The following is an 11,782-nucleotide window of genomic DNA, read 5'->3' on the forward strand; positions in this document are numbered from 1 at the left end:
CACCTGGGGTTCTTTAACGCGCGCTGACATCGCACAGCACACGGGCGCCTAGCTTTTCTCCACCATCGAAAAGCGGCCGCTGAGGCCGGGATTCGATCCCGCGTCCTAGGGCACAGTAGTCGAGTGCCCTAACCACTACGCCATCCCGGCGGTACAGTGGCTAGACCGGCGGGCTGAAATAGTTGTTACACTGAAGAACTACTGCAGAGGCTGAATGAGGGCAACGAGAGAGCTGAACCTTGTAACGAGGCATCAGGAACGGGCTTACAAATCAACGCCCTCTACTTCCTGTTGCGGTCTCTTCTAAATCTAACACATGCATCCCTGCCCCTCCTCTGAAGAATCGCCCTGATGCGGTGTTACCATCAGATAGAGGAGCGGCGAAAAAAAAGCGTACAAGAGTAACATCATGAGTCTGACATCACGTAATCGACTTCATGCAGCCTGAAGGTCATTCAGAGTGCCACTCGTAGTGCGGCATCACGTGAACTAAGTCGCTGAGATTGTTGTCGCGTTATGACACTGATGGGGCGGAAAACAAACCAGCAAGTTAAGGTCCGAAGTAGCGGCGCAGTGATGTTTCGGAAAACCCGCGGCGAAGAACGGGTGTCCAGACCCACACATGCTACCTGGGTTGTAGTTAACTTAGTGGCGTCCAAGGTAGTAGCGGTCACCATTGATCTGCTGCTGACAGCGAATAACTTGCCTGACTAGTTGGCGCGCCCTTTTTGCACTCTGAACATATTTGGCGACGTGGATATCAAGTTGCGCCTACTGTCAGGGGGTCCACGGGTAGCATAGCGTCAAGCGGGATGATAACATGGAAACTGAAGACTAATTCGAACGGATTGAGCCGTGTCGTTTATTGTTGCGAGGTTATACTTGCGAATGTTACGTAAGAAGAATTTGGTCTCATGTTGTGAGCTCGACCTCAACATCAAAACCATTCCACTGGGCCCCAGAGCGCCAGCGCCGTATACCTGATGATGGGCCCAGCATGACGCTAGAGACTGGGCGCACTGGGACGCGGCATACTGGCACACTCCGCTCTGGCGGCACTGGTCGCCCGGAGAAAAAAGGTCTACGTTAAAAATTAAAAGCTAGAAAGTATCGAAGCACCTCAAGTAGATTAAAAAAGCTAAAAAGTAAAAAAAGAATACAGAAAAAAAGAGCGACACGTAGCGCCCTTCCAGCTCTGTACCTCTTAATCTTTAGTTGGTTGGTTGATTGATTTGGTAGGGTTTAACATCTTAAAGCGACTTAGGCTATGAGAGACACCGTAGTGGAGGACTCCGGAAATTTCGACCACCTGGGGATCTCTAACGTGCACTGACATCGTACCGCACACGAGCGCCTTCATTTTCGCCGCCAGCGAAAAGCTGCCGCCGAGGCCGGGATTCGATCCCGCGTTCTTGGGAACAGTAGTCGAGCGCCGTAAGCACTGCGCCACCCCAGCGGGGCAGTCTCTTAATCTTCAGCTCTATACGCTAACCACTCGGTCACACCGAGAACTGGAAACTTTTGAAGCATTTCAGCATTTTATGTTATGAATGCATTTATAAGGTTGGGACTTCATGTTTCGCAGTTTACATTCTGCCGCGCTAACGCTTACACCTTCTTGATTACTGGACCCTGCTGCCTGCTCTCACAACTTGCCACTAATGTTCTGGATGCATATGCGCACTCTTTTGTGCACTGGAATCATTTTAACATGTGGAGTTTGACATGGCTGGCAAATTTACCAACGCCGTCTCTTCGGTGGTGCTCTGCTACACGTGTGTAATTTTCGCGGAACACGGACCTTTAGCACAAACCTTCATGGAAAAAAGTGCGACCAAGGATCAACACCTGGCAAGCGCAGTAGCGAAGACATTATTCTGCGTGTAACTAAAGCTAATTTCGATGTAAACCTTTAGGGAATCGTGGCGATGACCGAGGATTCGGCTGCTTAATACGCAGAGCAAGAAGGAGCGCAAAATCTTGAGAAACACGCAAATATTATGCATTACAAGCGCTGTATGTAATTTTTTCTCTCTCATGGGCCCATCGCTCGGTACACTACTCGCTTCCTTGTTTTATCTTTTCTTTCTGCTGTTTATACGGGCCGGGGTGCAGGCTATACGCTCACCAAAACGTAGGCTTGGTTTGGAGCCTGCGACTGAGCCCACATTGAACATTTTGGCAGTAATCATAGTGATAGAGTACCCTCAAGATCAGCTGTGAAGTTTGATATGCATGGTAGCCCACTTTATTCAAGTCTAGTTTACGTTGCACGAAATAGTGTGTCATGAGATATCAGAGGCGCGGCGATCGTGGTCTCACTCGAAACGCTCGAAAGGACGTATCGAAACATGGAAACTAGAAAACTAGAAAAAACATGCTGCCTTTATTTTCTTACAGGTGCGCAACAACTTCGCAGCAAAAAGCGCTTACTTGAAGCATATTTTTCATATGCGCCCCGGTGTTCGATTGCGAGTACGCTGTTGCCATGTTGGCCCCTGAGGGATGCTAAACGGTCGACGCCGCGGCCGCACCGGCTTTACTGGGACCAGTGCTACCCCAGTGCACACAACGCGTTTCTCCCAGTGCATCGAGAATGCCAGCGACACACCCAGCGTAAAAAGTTAATCCCAGCGTTTTTCTACCGTCGTATCAGTGCAACCAATGTCTTTTCGTCACTGCTCCAGTGAATATCGCAGACCCCCAGCGTCTCCAGCAGACCCAGTGCAAAAACAGCGCGAAAATCTTACTGGTTTAGCACTGGAAGACGATGGGAGACACTGCTTTTACAATAGGGGTACTTGGAAAGCATGTCGGTCAAGGTGCTGTTAAGGCAGTTTATCAAGTCATTTGTCTGTGGATGGAAGGCCGTTGTACGTCTATGGCTGTGTGCGTGAGATTCAGCAACTCTTGAGTGAGGTGGGCCGTAAATGCAGCGCCATTGTCGGTAATGACAGCTACAGGAGTGGCATGACGCAAGGCAACATTGCGGACAAAGAATTCGACCACTTCAGCAGGTACCGATTGCAAGTGACGTGGTCTCAGAGTGCCGTGTCAAGCAACCCGCCGTGACCAAAATTGACCATTTTTCAGTGGACGACATCGAAAAAGGGTCGAGGAGGTCTATGCCAATTTGCTAAAAATGTATCTTTGGGGATGCTATGGGCTGAAAAAATCCAGCTCAGAGGAGATTTGCGCCACTGGCAATCGCTCCTTGTTGTTACGTCTTTAAGCACTGATGATCTCAGAGGAGATTTGCGCCGCTGGCAATCGCGCCTTGTTGTTACGTCTTTAAACACTGATGATAGTAAACTGGGCCATAATACTTCAGCCGAATCTTTGCCAGTGTGCGACTGACTCCCAAATGGAGGGCGGATGGTTCATCATGACAAGCGCTTAAGATTTCTGACCGTAACTGGGATGGCACAACAAATAGAAACGTCTCCTTGTTGCTGTCAAAGGTGAGCTTGCAGCGGGCTCCACGCCGGACAATGAAGGACTGCAGCCCACCGCAAAACACACGAAGTACACTAGCATGAAAACCCTCCAGGTACTGAATGAGAGGCGGCAACTCATAGTCGATGCGTTGAAGCTACGCCATACGGGAGACGCTCAGGGTACAAAGAATAGGACAGTCTTCGCTGTTGTCTTGCATAGCCCGTTCTACAAGCGCTCGTGATAAAACTGTCCACGTCTCGGCGCTGCCGGACTACCGACACGTCGTACTCTCGCAACCGGAGGCTCTACCTCCAAATGCGCGCCTCATTTTTGGAGAGAAACCAATCTGGGGGCGGATAACTCCTTTTACTTAGCCCATAGTGTTGGCTAATTTTATATGTCATTATGCAATCTTTCATTGCCTTGGAATTGGGCTGCTACGCAGCCGCCCAGTGGTAGAGAGCTCGGGTGAGCTCGTGTGCAGCCTCGTTGCTAGGGACACTTCCGTGTGTAGGTATCCATATAACGGATATTCTTCGATTAATAGGGTTCGCTAAGAGAATGCGCTTGGCTTCCTCCGAGATTACCTCTTTTACGAAATTCCAAACAGCAATTTTGCTGTCGCTAATAAACCACGTTTGCCTGTGTACCAACGCAAGCGAGAGCTATTGCAACCTCTTAAGCTGTGTCTGTGTCGCGGGTGCGTGACGAGGCCGTGATCTCCTAAACTCTCCTAAAATGCCCGTAACTTGAGCCGCGTAATTTTCAAGTTTATTTATGGTGTTTGTATTTTGCGTATACGTTTGAATGAACATACCCAATATTCTGATTTCCTCTGCTCGATGGACAAGATAGTCTTCGACTTTGATATTTATGCCTGCCTTTCTTTTTCCTGCTTTTTGGGCTGTAGATACAGAGCAATTATTTCGGTGGAGAGCATGATTAGCCTCTGTCGGCTGCTACTTGGTAGTTTGTCATTCAGTACTTGGGAGGTAGATGAAACACCTTGGTAATTTAACGCGCACTAACCTCGCACAGCACACGGATTCCTCTCCCTTGCACTTCCATAGAAACGCAGCATTACACTAATACAGGTCCTTTCTGCAGTGATGTTTGAAATGTAGACCTTCACCTCGCGAAACTATTTGTGAAAGTGCTGTTGGTGCAGCCGGAGGTAACGAATAATGACCAAATATTTTTATTAGGTCTCAGTTGACACTCAAATAGGGAACGCAGGCTCGTAGCCAACTTCTCCGCCCAAAGCACTGACTCTGGCGGTTGGCATTTTTGCGTTGCCTGAACAATATAGTTATGTACTGCACATAACAGATGAGCAAGCCCATATTGCATTCGGCCCATTAGGTGGGTAAAACCCGTAAATCATGTAAATACATGCACTGGCCATTTTTCCTGTTTGATTTTGCAATGAATGAATCTTCAAGCTTGGTGATCATTCTTCTTTAAGAGCAAAAAGCAAGGCGCCCGTGTGCTGTGCGATGTCAGTGCGCGTTAAAGAACCCCAGGTAGTCGAAATATCCGGAGTCCTCTACTACGGCATCTCTCATAGGCTGAGGTGCTTTGGGACGTTTAACGCCACAAAAGAAACAAAACAAATCTTCTTTAAGGAAATACTAATAATGGCGACAAAGTCATGAACAGGAGGAATCTGTACCTTCCTAACTTCGCAAAGCTGACGTTGGTGAAAAATTGCCATCCGCATTTGAGATAAACATTGTCCCTAGGCAGCTGGCGCCCTCCTTGGAAAAGGAGGACGCCCTACGCGCTCGCTTTCATGAGCTCTTATCTATTTTGGGCAAAAGAGCGCTTTAGACTTTTTTTTTCAATCAAATATTTCCAATAAGAACTCATCAATGAATCAGTTGCTTTTCTACGTGCTTCGCTCAAAATAGCAACCTGAAGGCATTCGTAAAATGAAACTATCTAGTTTAAAGGATGCGATTTCAGTTTGCAGCTTTTTCTCAGAAAAACATCCCAATTCGTCAGTGCAGCCCATCCCCTCACATTAATTCAAACATATCCGTCCTCATAATTCTGTGCCATTACATCCTAACTTTTCCTTCACTACGAACACATTCCGTATCCCTTAATATACATTGTTTAACTAGTCTTCGTGCTGCGTGCTGTACGCGTTGTCAATGTTGGGTTGATTTGAACTGTGATATGATTACTTCGTATCTGTTTCTTAAAACGCGCAACTCTCTTCTAGTTCCTTAATGTTGCTGCAATTCTTTTCCTCTCCATATCTCACTGGATTATAGTAAATTTAAGCCTAACTTTTTCGATCGCCTCCGAGGTTCGTTCATATAAGTACAGCTGCTCTAAAGGTTGTCCAAGCTAATTTTAGAAAAGGGATAAAAATAAAATATTTGAGGTAGGATAGAAAAACTACTTGTATAGACAGCTTGTATAAAGCAACCAGCCATCTGGTGTACCACATGCAATTTTTTTATTTGAATAAGTAGTCGGTAAATAAGATAATTTTTCTAATTTATTACCTATTGCTTTTAGACAACAAATGATATTTTCAAAGTTAGAGAGGTACGTCTTAAACCTCATTAGTACACGCGCACATTGAAGAGGCTATGGAGGGGAGTACTAAAAGATTTCACCTCTAAATTTCGTCTGCGGCCCTGGTTCGAAACAGGAACCACGGGCTTTCAAGGGTAGTTACTCTACCAACTGAGCTAATTAAGAAGGCTATCCGATGGTAGTGCGGGAGGAAATATTACTCTTAGCGATAAATATGTGAGTCCGGATTTTCCGGGAACACCCAAGGTACAGTAGGACTGGTTATGTACGAGTCCTGCCACCCTATGCTGGCACAACTAAGACTCAGCTAGACGCGAATATCACATTCGCCGAATTACAAACCCCTCTCCAGAAACTTCGAAACACCACACAAGGGGAAGACCGTGTGACCAGCGCCATACTCCGCAATATCGACGACTGATCACTTCATCCACTCACAGACCTGTTCAACCATCACTGGGAAGCCGGTACACTTCCAAACGCATGGACGGATGGGAAGATAATCCTTATACCAAAACCAAACAAGCTGATCACCCCTAAGAACATACGCCCCAAATCGCTACATCTTGCATCGGGAAACTCTTTGAACACGTCGTTTTAGCACGTCTTATAGCCTACATGGACGAAACCTCACAGTACCCACATACTATTCTAGGCTTTCGACCTCAGCTCTCCGCTCCAGGATGCCTTACTACAGATAACTACTGACGTACTCGACCCGAGCGCCAGCACACATGAAGGCAATTCCAGCCATTGACCTAAAAAAAAAGCTTTTGATAACGTCAAACACACCGCCATTCTACAAGCACTGACGGAACTCAACGTATGTACCAAGGTACACGGATACGTAAAGGCCTTTTTACAAAACCGAACAACCATGCTGCACGTCGACAACTTCTACACACAGCCCTACACGCTGGCCAGCATAGGAACACCACAAGGCTCTTTCCTATTTCCCTTCCTATTTAATATAACGCTTATTCCCCTTGCTCATAGATTACAAGCTATCTCCCACCTTCAGCAGAAGCAATATGCTGACGACATTACTCTCTGGACAACACATGGGTCTGACGGACAAATCGAAAATACTCTACAAATGGCAGCGGACACCGTAACTACTATCACACATGCCATCGGTCTCGAATCAGCTCATCTGGGTGCCTGCGCACTCGGAAGTCCCGACAACGAGGCCATCGACTCCTTAGCCCGAGGGTCAAGAAACCGGGCAAAGGCGGAACTTGTGGGAGATTTCTCGAAGGAGTGCATGCATACCTTCGCTGAGCTCACCGCACACTTCCGCGCCGAACGGCAACAATACCCACCACCACACTCCTCCCTTGCCACCAGGAAACAGCATCTCTGGCGCCGATTACAAACGAGGACCCTCCCCACTCCCTCCCTAATATCTCACTATCAAACAATCCCGCCAACCTGCCCCCTCTGCCAAGCCCCTAAAACGACACTGACCCATATCCTACTATCTGCCCAGCATCTCCTCCCCCCGGCGTATCGGTGACACTCCGGACTTGGAAAGACTGGGAGACCACGCTACGCTCCAGGGACCCGGCGAAGGAAAAGATCGCAGTTCGCCGGGCTACCGACGTCATGGACAGATTGAACACGAACGTTTGAGTCGTGCAGGGTCCCAAGGGGCCAGGGGGCCTCGAATACCCTTGCGAAAACCAATGTTTTGTCCTCCTCCTCCTCCTACTTTTTCTTGTGGGATTCTCATAACTTTTAGCGAGCGCAATGCACGAGACAACTTGGAAGGCGGTGTTCCTTTCTCGCACTAAATGTGCTTATGCCCTACATACACATCACAGGAACTTACCCATGAGCGATGAAAGCGGAAGCTGGCTCATCCTTAGTTGCTCCAGCGCCAGCTCGTCGATCGGGCCTGAAGAGCCGTATTCGATGATGGTTTCCAGGATTTTTATGAAGCGCCCTCATAATTATTTATATAAATAAAATTTATTCTCTTTCCATGGCCATAACAGAAGAGCAGTGGGAGACTCAGCTGTCAAGCCCAGCCTGGAGAATCAGAGTAGTCTGGTCAGCTTGACTCGGGAGATGGCTCGAGTCCACGGCTTCCTAGACTGAGGAGGCTGCCCACCTAGGGCTGAATATATCACGCCTGCTCATAATAAATGTTTGCCTCTCTCTCTCTTTCTCTCTCTGTTACGTCTGCAAACACTTTCTAAATAATATGTCACTAGCCATGAAGAAATACAGCCGCGGCGGGGGTCGCACAGGACCGTCGGCTGCGTTTCCATGGAGGCGAAACGAAGAGCCGTCCGTGTGCTTTGCAGTGCCAGTCTGTTTTAATGATAACCAAATGACCGAAATAATCCGACCACGGCGACTGCGTTTCGATGGAGGCGAAACGAAGTGGGATGTCAGTGCACGTTAAAGATCCCCAGGTGGTCGAAATTACTCCGTAGCCCACTACTACGGCTCCCCTTTCTTTCTTTCTTTCCACTTTCACTCCCACCTTATTCCCCTCCCTTACGGCGCGGTTCAGGTGTCCACATAGAACAAGAGTAACAGCTACTGCGCCTTTCCCTTCCTGTGAACCAATTATTATTATATTCATACAGTAAATAATCACTGCAAATCGGAAGGCCTCCAAAGCGGCTCCTTACTTTCTTCTTCCACTTTCACTCCCACCTTCCTCCCTTCCCCTTCCGCGCGGGTCAGGCGTCCACAGAAACAAGTGCTACAGATACAGCGCATTTCTTTTCCTATGAACCACTTATATGCGGAAATTTTTCAAATGGTTTACTGAAAAGAAAAGGCGCAGCAGTATCTGCCTCACTTTTGCCGTAGACATCTGAAATGAGTTGTAAGGGAAGGTGGGAGTGTTAGTGTAAAGATAGGAGGGCCTTAAAAGACGGTTATGAACTAATAGACCCCTGGACACAAACATGCGGTAACATCAGATAGCACACGGCGGTCTCTCCTTTTCGCCTCCATTGAAACGTAACCACCGGCAGTTGGTTTCGAACCTTGACACTTAGGATCAGCATCCGGGCGTTTTCCCCAGTCAGCCACCACGGCCAACTTTCCGAATATTGGTCTGTTGTAGGCCGTCATTGCACCCGCCACCGCTTAGGTGGTGGACGATGGCTGTTGTTACGGCGCGCATCTTTCCCTTTTCTTTTTCTTTCTTCTCTCTCTGTATGCACGAGGCAGCGGATGTGGATAAGCTAGCCCCGCCGGGGAGGTGCAGGGGTAAGACGCCCGACTACTGTGCCGGAGTACCCGGGTTCGAACCCGACCTCGGCTGCTGCGTTTCGATGGAGGCGAAACGGAGAGGCGTCCGTGTGCTGTGCGATGTCAGCGCACGTTAAAGATCCCCAGGTGGTCGAAATTACTCCTTAGCCCTCCACTACGGCTCCTCTTTCTCTCTTTCCACTTTCACTCCCATCTTGCTCCCTTCCCTTACGGCGTGGTTGCGGTCTCCACCGAAAACAAGTGAGACAGTTACCGCGCCTTTCCCTTACTATAAATAAATCAGTTTTTTGAAATCAGGTGGCTAAGCTACAGCGCCAGTAGCAGGCCCGTGCATTTTCTTTTCCTTCTTCCTACTGCCACAACAACAACAACAACGAATATTCAACTGCTCCAATAGAAATGTAAGCAGACAGTTGGTCTGAGCTTGGAATACTTAAGTTTGTTATATAAGCGCGGAATCTTCACAATATTGCTCCACCGAAGCACAACTTATATCAGAAATTCTGTCTTTACCAGGGTTCCCGAAACCGACCGTCAGCGGCTGCATTTCTTTGGAGGTCAAACAGAGTAACGTCCATCTGCTCCGCGATGCCAGTGTTGTTGTTGGTGTGGCTGTGGGAAGAAAGAAAGAAAAATTGGAGGACGTTTAAGCTTCGCCTTTAAGAATGGAACGCGATAGCGTTATCGCGCCCCGTACACACCGTCTGCTCATTTTCTTCTCGCGCTTTAGAGTGACACAAAGACGTAGTTCACATGATACAACACTCGTTAACTTGTCCAAAGCATGACTGTTTGGTAATTACTTCTTCGGAAACGGGAATCTGAGCGTTCCTTCGCTTACAATGGAGCTGAGGTATGCACTGAGAAGGGAGGCTCTGTTTTGATTTCCACATAGAGCAGCTTGCTATGCTCATTTTAATTTACTAATCCTTTCGGGACGTAGAAGCGCTGCCAGCTACCTTGCCGAAACGCGTGGGCCTCAAGTTGCAGTCGTATATCGTCGGCAACCTCGTTGCCGATCTGAGCCGGCGCGATGAAGATCTCGGAGGCCATGCCGTGTCTGTCTAATTCCATGCGCCACACGCATGATGGCGCTACGTGCACGCCAAGCGAAGAGGAGATACAGCGGAAAAAGTAATTTGCCCCTCGCTTAAATGCGTGTTTTGTAATTCTGTAATTTATATGCTCATAATTATTATTATACGCCACAATACACCTATCTAAGGGGCATTTCTGAGACAACACCGCAATCAACAGACGCGCCTTTGTCCATTTCAAATCATTAGATGGCGAGGCGGAGTGGTTAGCGTGCTCGTCTCACACTCCAGAGGCCCACGCCGGCGACGTTTCCTACTCGTTTTTATTTAATAATGCTTTTGGGATTTTTCGCTCTCGGCTAACGCCGGACGGCGCGGGAAGGCGGCCGCCGACGACGACACCGACTTTTATGCGACACGGGGCACTTAACGCTATCGCGTTAAAATGCGCGAGCCTACTACTGACTGTAGCTGAGCCACCTCCACTGCCTCGTACAGACAGAAGAGAGAAAGTAGAGACAACAGAAAAAGAAGAGAACAGAAAGACGCGCGCCGCAGCAGCTGTCGTCCACCACCTAAGCGGTGGCGGGTGCAATGACGGCCTACAACAGATAAAAATTTGGTGGATGACTAGCCCCCGCCACAAACGGCGTTGACCTACCATCCCAGCCCAATAGGACCAGGAACAGGCAACCTTCACCACCTCGCGATGCCAGTGCACTTAAAGAACCACAGACAGTCGAAATTTCCGGACGCCTGAACTATGGTCTCTCTCAGCCTCAGTTGCTTTAAGATATTAAACCCTACAAAGCAAACAAAGCAATCGAAGCTTACATTCTGCTGACTCCTGAACACTGACAAATATTTTCTCACATACATAACTAGACATTCCCAGGATATGGGACAACAGCCAAAGTCATTGTTGGAAGCCAAATGAAAGCATTTACTCAGCAATGGGATACTGCGTACTGCGTGCATAGTACTTGAAAAAAAATCGATATCGTTTTATACATCTTTCTGTGTTTCTCTGAGTCATATACCCCAATCTATGTAGCCCTCCACTACGGCTCCTCTTTCTCTCTTTCCACTTTCATTCCCACCTTCCTCCCTTCCCTTCGGCGCGGTTCGGGTGTCCACAGAGCAAGTGTGACAGTTACTGCGCCTTTCCCTTCCTGTGAACCAATTTAACTTTAATTTAACTTTAAACTATTCATGCAGTATTCTCGGGTGCTTTTGGTGTATTGTCGCGTGGCGCTTGGCGAGAAGGATGTTCTCCGTGCACGGTGGCCCTGACGCGAGTGCCACGTGCGGATGCTTTGCGCGGCTGGTAGTCGCCTGTGTATATTTTGTGCGGTGGAAGAGGCGTTGCCTTGCTGATGTCCGTAGACAACCAGCCAGGGCCATGCACCCAGCGCTGCAGAGACTGCGTCTTCTACTGTGGAAGTATCTCTCTGGTCAACTGGACAGAGATGAAGAGGCTCAGTTTCTGCAGCGCTGGCACATCCGTTTCTTCGTCGTTCGGG

This window comes from Amblyomma maculatum, chromosome 5, assembly GCF_055883805.1.
Source record: "Amblyomma maculatum isolate TAMU_Amacu chromosome 5, ASM5588380v1, whole genome shotgun sequence".
Lineage (NCBI taxonomy): Eukaryota > Metazoa > Arthropoda > Arachnida > Ixodida > Ixodidae > Amblyomma > Amblyomma maculatum.